Below are 12,923 nucleotides of genomic sequence, written 5' to 3'. Positions count from 1 at the left end.
ATAAATATGTAGCGCATGGAGCCTGGTGATTATGCTCCAATAAATGTAAAAAGACAAATTAGTTAAGCGCTACTATAGCGCAAGACCCGACCTTAGCAAATGTTAAACACCCTCTGCTTAACTTGTTTAGGTCAGGTCTTGAAGTAGGCAGTCAAATCTGCCAGTGCTGACCATCAAAAACAGTAGTAGAATAAAGCACATTTGTTTCTGCCTGCTGTCCATACTTGTAATGTGTCCCTGATTTCCTGATATTCTAGCTACTTTCTCAGTTTATAAGAGGATGTGCGTTCATCTGCATTGTCTAAAGGATATGAAGTTATGTGTTCTTGACATGGACGCAAAATTTCACCTCCTGAACTTTGCCTTTGAGGTGAGGTTCGTGGCATCCATGTTTCAAACGTATAATAAGCAGGTTATGGTCAGTGATCTGATCATAATCCTATGTGTAGTAACAAATTTTGTAGTAATTCAAGTAAGTTAGTGGTAATATACAATCATGTTTGCATGAAAATGGTTCAAGTTGAAAGCATGCATGGGAGGGTGGCCTAATGGTTAAGGTGTTTGCCTTACAAACACAAGGTGGTGCAGAGAGTTAAGTCTCACAATAATTGGCTAGGCTTGCTTAAAATGCATAAAGGGCAGTTAGCTTAGTATGAACCTATGAATGAATTTTAAGATGAGAGAACAGAATGAATTTTTAGAATATAATGAAAGGTTCCAACAAAATAATGCATTTCTTGCACATTATTAATCACACCTCTCAACTCTCCAGAATTTTGCAGAATGTCCAGGATTTTGCTTCATAACTTTTGTCTATTCCTTATAAAATGTGTAGTTTTTATGGCAAATGATTGAGGATTAAAGACACTAAATAGTGACAGGCACTTAAGTTGCAGACTTCATATTTTTCAGAAATGCATGTTAATGTAAAATATGATCTGATGTTGTTAATCTTCATTCATTCCTTACTGATGGGTTATCGGTTCCACCCTCAGAACTGAGCCAGCCTCATACCAAGTGCGTGTCAGCCAAAAACTCTTGAGCCAAGATCCTACCCAGAATGCTCTGCTCCCTGTTACCTCAGATTTCGTTTGCCGCATTGCTGTACAGCCATATCAAGCCACTCTAAGTGAACAATTTTGTTTTAAAAGTTTCTATATTGTTAGTGTTTAAAAAGTTTTCAATCACTTACTTCTCTATACTCCTACCCTATTGCAACTTAAGACTCTCTCCCTATAGTTTTTCTTCCCCTTTATTTCCCTTTTCTTACTTTTGAGATAATTCTTCATTACCATCATTGGTAATCCTTCTTTTCTCTCTCTTTTTACCCTTCTGGGTAGCTTTCTTAATTCCTTGGTACTGTTGTTTTTCTCCATATCATTATGTCAGACAAGAAAAGTAGTGTTGGTTTCAAACAATGTACACAATGTGGCCGTAAGTTACTGCTTTCTGATGGCCTTGATTTATGTGTCTATTCCTTGAATGTCTCCCACCTTTCAGTGAATCCCCCATGTGGGATTTGTAGAAAATTTTTGACCAGGACTCTCAGTGAAAGGAAGAACAAGTTAATCCTGAAAGGTCTCCTAAAAACTCCTCTCTGTGAGGCTATCTCTGGGTCAGAGGGCTCACCCCCTCCAGCTAAACCCCATAAGAGGTGTTCTTCTTCTTCCCCCTCGAGGTTGCTCACTTCATCTCCCTCTGGAGATCGCAAGGAGTCGACTCACAAAAAGGTAAAGATTTTGAGCCCAGGGCTGCAATCTGTGGCCCTTTCGGCCCCAGCCTTGGCACCACCCCAGTTGATTCTTGCTCCAGCTATGTCTTCTTTATCGCCACTGGCACCAGATTTTCCAGCGCAGAAGCTTATGGCTCCGACAGTTTTGTCACAGCCTTTATTGGCACTGTCTCTGCAGTTACAGTCTCCTTCGGCACCATTGGTGCAAACTCCTTTGGCCCCGAGTTTGACGATACTGTCCTCTACGGTGCAGACACCTTCAACACCAACATGCTCTTGATTGCAGTCCTTTTCGTCACTGTCATTATCAGTGCAAACACCTTCCTCGAAAGCACCATAGTCATCAGTGCAGACATTTGTCACACTGCCCTTTACAGTGCAGATACCTTTGACTTCTATGGCGCTGCCTTCACTGGCACAGATAACCTCAACACCATTCTTCTCGATGCACACACCCTCAGTTCTGGGCTCTGCACCAGACAAACTAGCAAGGACTAAGTATTCTCCTTCGTTGGATCTGTTTGTTGGAAGGAAGCCAATATAGCCCTTTTCTAGAAAGGCCAGAATTGCTTTCACATTTCTCTATGAGGTCAACCAGGAGCCTCTCAGGACAAGATGTGTTGCAGCTTGTCGACCATTTGCTTGTGGCCAGGGGTCTCTCTCAACCATATAAAGCTATGTTCCCTCTTCCAGGTGACCGTATTTCTCCACAGACTCCAACATATACTCCTCCTTCGACTTCGATGGAAGCATCAAAGCCCCTTCCTCTGACAGCAGCTTCCTTTCCTTTGACCTCAATAGTGGACCTCATTTTGGAGTCATCCTTGTGGCTCTCGGTGCACTGGGCATCAGCATCTTCTCAGGCTAGTGGCTGTGCAGTGGGGGAAGGCATTCTTGGTTCCATGCCAATTTTTTCTATGGCACCTTCCAGGAATCCTCCTTCCCTCATGCTGCACAGTCCTCTTGAGACTCCTGGTCTGGGGGTCAGCTCGTCAGAGTGGGGTGTGACCCCGGTTCCAAGGTTGTCATGCTCAGTTCCAGGCTCCCATTTATCTTAGGGTGGTCTGGCCTTCCAGGCCATGGAGAGGGCGCTTGCCTCCGCTGACAAACCCTCTATGTCGGAGACCCCCCCCTCTGTACCACAACTGTTGCAAGCCACAACCACCAGGCACCGGGCACAAGGGCCACAGGTTTCTCCCCCTCAGGGACCCCCTCTTTGCAATCTTCTCCAGAGCTCCCCACTGAGGAAGTCCCTTGCAAGGTTTCATGCAAGAGGAAGCACATGGACTTCACTGAGGAGTCTTTGACCAAAGATAGGACTTTGATGACAGGGAAGGGTCCCCATGGTCACCCTCTGATGAGGTATCCTTTGGTGACATCCTCAAGATCCTAAGACAAAGGGGTGATTGGAAGTGCTCCAACCCTTCCTCAGAGGAATCTGTATTCCTGCAGGCCTTTTGTGCCCGGCCCCTTTCTTCCTCGGTTACCCTACCAGCTGATGAGCTTGTCTAGCTCATTGTCCAGTGTACATGGAAGGCTCCTGACAACCTGCTATACCGCAGAAGCCTGACAAGATCTTATCTCCCCCAGAGGAGCATCCCCATTGGTCAAAAGTTCTTTCAGTAGAGGCCATGGTGGTGGTGGCTGCAACCAAAAAAGACTTGGCAGAAGAGAGCCAGACTGTCCATCTGCCCAACAAGGAGTCCCGGGTGATAGACTCAGGAAGCATGTATTTGCTTCATCGACCTTCGCCGTAAGTTCCTTGAACTACTTGGCACACTTTACAAGGCTCCAGAGGGACCTTATCAACCAACTCTCTAAAACCTTGGCAGGAGCTGTTTCTGATGAGGTCCATGACAATGTAGCTTCTCAGATAGCGACCCTAGAATCCATAGCCAACTCTTCCATGTGCCTCATTTCACACGCAATGGAAGGAGTGTCTAGAGCGGCATGCACAGGTATTATCACAAGATGACATGCCTGGATGTGCCTTTGTGACTTTGCGGACTCATTTAAGGCTTCCTTTATGAACACCTCCATTGAGGTCACTTCATTGTTTGGCCCTAAGGTTAAAGATATGCCTGCAAGGTGCAAACAAGACGGCAAGATCCTATCTGCCGTTGGTGTCCGACACTCCACTCCTCAATGATTCTACTCCAGAAATCTGAGGAGCGGGAAGACATGGCACAGAAAATCACAGGGTTCTTTCCATGATGCATGTGCCGAGTTCTCCCCTAGAGGCAGAGGAAAGAACTCCAATGGAAGACGGGAGGTCTGCGAAACCGTGGTTCCAGAGATTCTTTCTCTGGGCAACCCTAGCAGTGCTCCTGAAACATTGCCCAACTGCTCACCTCTGGAAAGCGGTCGGGGGTCATTTATCCTTGTATCCCACTGCCTGGCAAAACATAACCACCGATTCTTGGGTACAACGAATAAAATCCAGAGGCTATCACATCCCCTTCCATCTCTGTCCTAACTTATCCAGAAATGTAGTCCAACAAAACAAGACTGGAATGCAGGAATACCAAAGAAACAAACAAACGTAGGCAGAAAACAATTTAATATATCACAGCAAAGCTTTCGGGTGAAACGCTTCTTCAATACTAACAATCATTGAAACAAAAGCAGCTTGCTTTAAATAGGAGCAAAAAACAGTCACATGATAGCAGCCAAAATCACATGACCGACAAGCACAATATAATATAACATATATACAAAATGCAAAAATATTTAAAATAGCTTAACACGCTGAATTTTACTTAAAACAGGCTTTAGGCTAACAGTAGAATTTAATCCAGGTGAAGAATTCGCTGCTAGTCTTAAAATCCATTCATATTCCTTAATATCTAAAACATTATCAATATCACCACCCCTACTATGAGGTTTAACTAAATCTAGGCATCTAAATTTAAAGCAATGCGTATTCCCATGTGTTTTAATATGCTTGAAAAGAGCATTATTCTCAACCTCCTTTCTAACCTCTGACTTATGCTCAATTATTCAGTCTTTAAGTTTACGTGTGGTCTTGCCCACATAGAATGCTGAACAGGCATTACAAGTAGCCAAATACACCACATTTACACTGTTACAGAATGCTACTGATTTAAAGTAAAACTCTTCTAAAGTAACAGGATGAATACATGCATAATTAGGGGTAGCAGCAATGTCTATGCAACAAGAACAGCTCATACATTTAAAAGTACCAATACGATCAGAGAAAGCATTCAGCTTTAAGCCAAAATTAAAATCTTTATAACATAATAAGCTTTTAATACTTCTCATATTCCTATATGAGTAGTAAGGCTTTTCACCTAAAATTCGCCTAACCTCTGGACAGGCCATCAACACAGGCCAGTATTTGGCTATGATATATTTAACCGAACCTGTTCTACTACTAAAATTCATAACATATCTAGTTCTAACTATATTTCTAATGTTAGATCCTGATGTAATGATCACATGATCATTCATACACGCGTCTGTCCTAAGGTAAGGTTTATATGTAGTATCCCTATTAAGTATTACCATTCTCTTCAATTCTTCCAATATATCCAAGTCATAGCCATTCTTAACAAACTCATTGAACATTTCATCTAACTGTATATAAAATACAGAGTCGATTGTATTTAACCTACTGACTCGTGAAAATTGAGCTTTAACAATTCCTTTAAAAACATGGGGTGCATGCATACTATTATAATGTAAGTATCTACTAGTATGCACATCCTTCTTGTGAATAGCAGTTTGTAAAGTACCCTCTTCTTTATATACCTTAACATCAAGGAAAATTGCTTCATGTTCAGATATAATCTCCTTAAAAACCAAGAAGCTCGTACTACTGTTTAAATATACTATAAAATCTTGCAGATCAGAGCGTGATCCCTTCCAAACCATAAAGCAATCGTCCACAAACCTCTGGTACAAGCAAATATTACTGTTCAAAAATTTTACACCATCATGTATAAACTCTAATTCCCATTGATACAAGACTAGGTTAGCATATGTATTAGCTGTAGAAACAAAAGTTGATCAAACATAAATACATTGTTGCTCAAAACTAAGTCTAATAATGCACATATATTTTGAACATCACCTGTAGGTATATCTATTTTCTTACTCAGAAACTGTCTGATAGCCTCAATGCCATACTCATTTGGTATGACAGTAAAAAGAGAATTTATATCTAAGGTTACAAATAAATAACCTGAATCGAGTTTGTTACGTAGACTGTTATACCAAATTGAAAGTTTGCTTAAAAAATCACCTGTGTCCTTTAAGATATTAGGACACTCCAATAATAAGGGGTACAAACGCTTTTGTAGATAAACAGATATCGGTTCAGCTATCCACCCACCCCCAGAGACAATGGGCCTCATGGGTGGGTTATCTAAACTTTTATGAATTTTTGGTAACCCATATAATAAGGGAATAGTGGGACAGGGTACTGTAAAAAAGTGAAACAAATCTAAATCTATCTCACCATTAGTTTGTAGCTCATATATATACATATTGACATTACTAATGCATTTCTTAGCATCATTATATGATATTCTTCTAAAAGCATTCTCATCTTGAAGAAAATTGAGCATAGATGTCTTATAGGCATTACAATCCATAACAACAATAGCACCTCCCTTGTCAGCTTGTTTCATTACAATAGTATTGTCAAATTGCAGTTTCTTTAAGGCACAATGTTCATCATAGTTCAAATTATACTGTCTCTTCTTCTTAATTGTAGTCCCATATAACTTTCTCAAATCAGCTTCACATAAATTATGGAAAGCAGTTGTCACAGGCAAATTAACTGGTATAAAGGTACTACGTCTTTTGCAAGTATTATATGATGTCATAGCATTATTTGCACCAAAAAGAACCTTTAAATTTATATTCCGAATAAACTGTTTTAAATCTGTCAAAGCTGAGGTTAAGCCATCCTCTGCTGTAGGAATAAAGTTAAGGCCTTTGTTTAAAACAGAGACACATGGTCCATCTAAGGGAATATCAGAAAGATTCAAATTACCTTGTATTATCTGCGACTCACTTTCCCATGCTTGACAGGGCTGTCGTTTTTCCGTTTCACAGGACCGCCCGACTGTCTGGTTAAGGACTTGTGCCTTACTGCTGTACTGCTCTGTACTTTCTCGGCTTGTTCCAATTGGAAGCGTTTCAGCGAAAAATTCAAAGGTAACTGTTGATTCTTCCTCATGATATCCTTAGTGTTCCCTGAAGATTCTCGCGAAACATCACCTTGAGTTACAGGCCCATGCTACCTGATTCTACAACTACGCCCTCTGCATCAGTGTTACTAGTGAATGAAGAAATTTCAAATACAGGTAGCATGGGGCCTTATGACTAGCTCTTGAGGGTCATATCCCGAAAAGCCTGGACCTCCCCGGACACAGTGGAGCCTGTCTTGAGGAGGCCAAACAAGTTTATGACAGCTCCAGAAGATAAGTCCTTTCTTTCTAAGGGAGTTCCTGTTGATGCTATGGTGGTAGCAGCAGATACGGAAAAAGGAGTTGTCCAAGACATCTTCTAATATCCATTCTCCTAATAAGGAGTCCAGGATGATGGATAGGAATGAAAAGCATACCTTCACTTCAGTGGCATTTACCTTAAGATCACTGAATTACCTGTCCCATTTTACTAGACTTCAAAGGGATCTCCTGAAGGAGTTGGGAGACACTCTTCAGGGTTCAGTAGCTTCGGGATCCATGGACAAGGTATCTGTGCAGCTCTCTACCCTTACATCTATAGCTAACTCCTCCATGAGGCTGATTTCATATGCAGCGGATGGAGTGAGCAGGGCAGCCACAGCAGGAATTTCTCTTAGGAGACATTCCTGGATGCATCTATGTAACTTCACATAATTCTTTAAGTCTTCCTTTACCAATGTCCCATTTGATGGTTCAACTCTTTTTGGACTGCAGGTAAAAGAGACTTTGACAGGGTGCGAGCAGGAAGGGAAAACCTTATCTGCTGTCAGAGTCTGTTTCTCCCTTCCTTCTAGACCCTATTCCAAGGGTCAAACAGGAGGGAAAATGGGGTTCCATAAATCCCAAAAAGGTTTCCCTCAGGCACAAGGTCAACCCTCCCTTAGAGGCAGTGGAGGAGGATATAACGAAAGATGCCACCCTCATGGCAGAGGAGGTCCGCAACATCAGGGAGATAGAGATACTTTCTCTGATCATCCCTTCCATCGCCCCTAAGGGGTTACCCGACTGTCCATCTCTGGAGGCAGTCGCGGGTCATCTTTCACTGTACCCAGGCACCTAGCTACAAATTTCCCAAGATCATTGGGTACAAACCATAATATCCAGAGGTTACCTTATTCCCTTTGTTTTCGATCCCCCAGTAAACCAGTCTCTACCAGACATGCCACCCATTCAGTTAGACTGTGCAACATCAGAGGTCTTCTTGTTGCTGCAAAAAAGAGTCATCCAAGAAGTCCCCACAGAGAAAATAGGATCCGGAACTTACTCATGATTCTTTTTAGTTCCAAAAAAGACAGGGGACTGGAGATCAATTCTAGATCTCAGCAAACTCAACAGGTCTGTAAAGAAATGAAGTTCCAGATGATAACTCTGCAGTCAATATTTCCCTTTATTGGGAAAGACAATTGGATATGCTCAATAGATTTTCAGGATATGTACTACCACATCAAAATGGACAGGCACTCTAGAAGACACCTACGCTTTCAGCTGGGAGCCAGTCATTTTCAATTTTGAACACTGCCCTTTGTCCTCACTACAGACCCCAGGGTGTTCACCAAATGCATGGCAGTAGTAACGGCTCACCTGAGACATCAAGGATTCCAGGAGTTTCCGTACCTAAATGACTGGCTCCTCACTGCTACCACCAAGCACCAACTAATCAGAACCAGGGACGAGACTCTATCCTTTTGCGCCAGATTAGGCATTACAATAAACTTAAAAAAAATCAGCTTTATCTCCATCGCAACACATTGTATTTTTAGGCTCAGAAATAGACTCAACCACCATGACAGCAAAGCTGACACCAGAAAGGATAGAATAATTACACGACCAAGTCAGATTCTTGCTGAAGAGAGACAGAGTACAGGCCAGAATAGTCCTTCAGGCCCTTGGATCTATGGCTTCCACCATTCTCTTAGCTCCCCTAGCCCATCTGCACAAGAGGGTACTTCAGTGGCTACTATTTGCCGAGTGGTCAATGCAGTATCTCTCCCTGTCTCACCAAATACTCATCAAAAACTCCTGCAAGAAGGATCTAACATGGTGGTTACATACGAATCAACTTCATCTAGGTTGCCCACTTGCTCCCCCTCAAGAAAATGCAGTCTTGACCACGGACACCTCCCAGATAGGGTGAGGGGGCATTATCTGGGAATGACGGTCCAAGGTACTTGGCAGGATCACAAGAACCACTTGCACATAAATGTTCTGGAGATGAGAGCGGTGCTATATGCGTTGCAAGCACTTCACAGTTCTCTTCCCACTGGGACAACTGCGATTCAGTCAGACAACATGTCTGTAGTGTAGTACATAAACAAGCAAGGAGGAACCAAATCCTACCCACTATGTCGAGAGGCACTAAGAGTATGGAAATGGGTGATGGACACTGAACGCTTTCTGGTAGCAACACACATCCCGGAGAAGTCCAATGTGATAGCAGACAAACTCAGTCAAGCAACTCTGATGCCTCATGAGTGGTCCCTGAATTCAGAAGTTGCGGAAGAGATTTTTTGCAAATGGGGCCAGCCTTGCTGAGACCTATTCGCCACGTACATGAACACCAAATGCAGTAGCTACTTTGCCCTAATTCCCCATCCAGGGATGTCACCCAGGGATGTTCTGGTCCACAACTGGCCAACGGGACTCCTTTATGCTTTTCCACCCTTTCCTCTCATTCCAAAAGTAATTCAGAAAGCAAAACTGTTGAAGAGTGTCCTGTCCTCATTGCTCCTTACTGGCCTCGCCAAGTCTGGTTCCCCTTCCTGTGGCCCTGTCTCTTGGAGGAACCATGGATTCTAGAACCATCTCCAGATCTCCTGATTCATTAATCAGGGCAGTTCCATCCTACAATACAAACCCTGAAACTGACAGCATGGCTGCTCCAGTTCTACAAATAGCCAGGTGTGTTTCTCTTTCCCCTACAGACAAACACATTCTGATTTCTTCACACAAACCTTCCACCAGGAAATTATATTCCAGTAAATGGAAAAGGTTCTCCATTTGGGCAGCATACCAAGACATAGATCCCTACTCAGCTCCTATAGAGTCTATCCTGTCTTTCCTGGCATCTATTTTTCATGAAAGATCTGTAGCTGCTACTATCAGAGTTCAGTTAGATGCCATCTCTAATTATCATTTTGGCTATATGGGAAATCCAGTCATGTCCCACTCTTTATGCAAAGCCTTTTTTAAAGGAGTTCTCCTTCTCAGACCTCCACTCAGGCAACCACCGGAGCCCTGGGACCTAAACCTAGACATTATTCTTAGTGGTTATAACGTCTGCTAGGAGAGTTTCTGAAGTGCATGCCCTCACCATTCGGCCTCTTTACATTGTTTTCCATAAGGATAGAGTATCACTTAGAACTAATCCTTCCTTTCTTCCTAAGGTATGTTCAGAACATAATCTCAACACAACTATCGAACTACCAGTTTTCTTCCCAAATCATACTAATAAATCAGAATACAGACTACACCAATTGGATGTCCACAGAATTCTTAGGTTTTACCTGCACAGGACTAAAGAATTTCAAAAATCAGACCAATTATTTGTTTCCTTTGCAGATAAAAATAAAGGATTGCCTGTTTCTAAGGTCACCTTGTCTAAATGGCTTTCAGACTGCATTTCCTTTGCTTACAGAGTTGCTGGCAAACAATTACCAGCCAAAGTAAAAGGCCATTCAACCAGAGCAGTATCAACTTCTTATGCCTTTAGATATAAACAATCAATTGATACCATTTGTACAGCAGCTACTTGGGCAAGACCTCATACCTTTGTCACTCATTACAAATTAGATTTGGCCTCCCGGGACAGGTCATTCTTTGGGTCCACTGTGCTGAAGAGTCTCTTCGCTTGAGCCACCCGGGATAAAGGTGCTAGGGACACTGTCCCAGCCAGCAAGAATTACGGCAAGATAGGACCACATATCATAAAGAAGTTATGTACTTACCATAACATTCCATGTTTGTAGTCCATCTCGCGTACATTCTTGTGTCCCACCCTCCTTCCCCCTTCTTGTTTTCTGGAGGAACTGGTGGACTATCAATTATGCTGTCTGACCTGGTTGTAGTAGTATTGCCTACATTCCCTGGATGTTCACAGGCAAATACGATTTTATCTGGACAGAACAAAATCTACCCGTAAGTCAGGCCAACTATTTCTGGCCTTTTCTGGACCAAGGCTAGGTCATCTGTTCTCAAAAGTTACATTGGCGTCATGGTTGAGAAATTGCATTACCTTTGTCTACAACAAGAATAACATCACCTTGCCTCACAGAGTGAAGGCACATTCTACAAGGTCTATGGCAACTTCAGCAGCTTCCCATGCTAGGGCTTCCGTCAATGATATTTGCTCAGCTGCAACTTCGGCCAAACCCCATACTTTTATTCTTCATTACAAAATGGATTTGGCCTCCAGAGGTAGAGCTTCTTTTGGTTCCATGGTGCTCAGGAATGTCCTTCCATGAGGCCACTCAGGGATACAGGTAGCTGGGGACTTTGTCCCATCAGTAAGGAATGAACAAAGATTAACAACATCAGATAAAGAAGTTACGTCTTACCATAAAGTTCTATCTGTGTTATTGATCTTCGTTCACTCATTACTTCCCACCATCCGTCCCCCGCTGGAGATTCCTGGTTGATCTCATATGCTACTTTTTTTGTAGGTCTGTTATGACCAGAGGTAGCCTCTACTTTTGTCTATCAACTTGCAAACTCGATCTGAGGTAACAGGGAACAGAGCATTCTGGGTAGGATCTTGACTCGAGAGTTTTTGGCTGACGCGAGCTTGGTATGAGGCCAGCTTGGTTCCAAGGACGGAACCGATAACCCATCAGTAATGAATGAATGAAGATCAACAACACAGATGGAACGTTATGGTAAGACATAACTTCTTTTTAGTTTAGTAACTTTCTAAATTTATAATAACAACATTTAAAATCTGTATCTGATTTTTGGGCCTTTGCCCCCTGTTTGTTTTCAACTTTGTTTGGAATTTTTGCTCTGAGAGTTGTGCTTATTACTGAACTCAGACTTTGTACAGAAACTTTGCATGTGCTTAAAGGCTGTTTAATGAAAATTAGTATTTCAAAGTATAATATTCAATCAGTTGTATAAAAGCAAATGGAAACATTTTTCACATATTAAAGGAATATAATTTGGGCAGTATTCACAAGCCTTGTCCACAGTTGTGAAGGGCTGGTACATAATAAAAATAACAAAATAAAATAAACACATACCAACATACTACTGAATTTATACACCCTTCAGATAAGTAGAGAATGTCTATATACATCATTCGTTGCCTGGAAGAATCCAAGTATGGAATATTTTTGCAAATGAGGTAGCTCATCTCACTCTATGATTCACAAATATATGAACTTCAGGGCATAGCCATCAAGCAAGCCCAACATTTAGGGGAATAGAAACAAAGACCAGCTGTAACAAAAACAGCAGTGAAGTCCCTGGTAGTTCTGAAGATCAGAGGTTCTGCTCAGTAGAACATGCTTGAGAATGACCAGCATCAGTCAAACATGAAAATGCCCCATATCTCTGCATCACAACCAAAATGTGGGGGACCCCACACAGTGTGTCAACATAGATTCTAAATTCAGCAATAGGTGTTACTGCAACTGCTTGAATAAAACAACGAAATATACACCAGGATCTTTATTAAATAAAGCTTTCGGGTCTACACCCTTCATCAGTATAACTTAACATATAAAAAAATCACCAGTTATGTAGAGGGACTCGGTTTGTGTATTGCATATACTGTAAAAGCAAGCAAAAGAGCCTGCTCATTAAGGATGACAACGTGTGAACAATCATTAATTGGAGGAATATTTTTAAGTTTATCCATTAACTATGTTAGTGACTTGATCATCACAAACAATTTTGAGCCATGAGTCAGGCCACAAGGAAAATGGTAAATGCAATATATTTGGAGATTTTAGAGTAGTCAATCAATATGCATGCTTTTGGGA

This window comes from Protopterus annectens, chromosome 3.part1 (assembly GCF_019279795.1).
Source record: "Protopterus annectens isolate FY-2018-M chromosome 3.part1, PAN1.0, whole genome shotgun sequence".
NCBI lineage: Eukaryota > Metazoa > Chordata > Ceratodontiformes > Protopteridae > Protopterus > Protopterus annectens.
Note: the sequence above shows the minus strand (reverse complement) of the source record.